Genomic DNA, 735 nt, shown 5'->3' with positions numbered 1-735 from the left:
ACAAGTTACTAGTATAGCTGAAATATATATATATACAGTTTAAAACACTTCGACCACAAGTTACTAGTATAGCTGAAATAGAATTATACAGTTTAAAACACTTCGACCATAAGTTACTAGTATAGCTGAAATAGAATTATACAGTTTAAAACACTTCGACCATAAGTTACTAGTATAGCTGAAATAGAATTATACAGTTTAAAACACTTCGACCACAAGTTACTAGTATAGCTGAAATATATATATACAGTTTAAAACACTTCGACCACAAGTTACTAGTAAAGCTGAAATATATATATACAGTTTAAAACACTTCGACCACAAGTTACTAGTATAGCTGAAATATAATTATACAGTTTAAAACACTTCGACCACAAGTTACTAGTATAGCTGAAATAGAATTATACAGTTTAAAACACTTCGACCACAAGTTACTAGTATAGCTGAAATATAATTATACAGTTTAAAACACTTCGACCACAAGTTACTAGTATAGCTGAAATATATATATACAGTTTAAAACACTTCGACCACAAGTTACTAGTATAGCTGAAATAGAATTATACAGTTTAAAACACTTCGACCACAAGTTACTAGTAAAGCTGAAATATATATATACAGTTTAAAACACTTCGACCACAAGTTACTAGTATAGCTGAAATATATATATACAGTTTAAAACACTTCGACCACAAGTTACTAGTATAGCTGAAATAGAATTATACAGTTAAAACA

This window comes from Lottia gigantea (assembly GCF_000327385.1).
Source record: "Lottia gigantea unplaced genomic scaffold LOTGIsca_11, whole genome shotgun sequence".
NCBI lineage: Eukaryota > Metazoa > Mollusca > Gastropoda > Lottiidae > Lottia > Lottia gigantea.
This window is presented reverse-complemented; position numbering follows the sequence as displayed.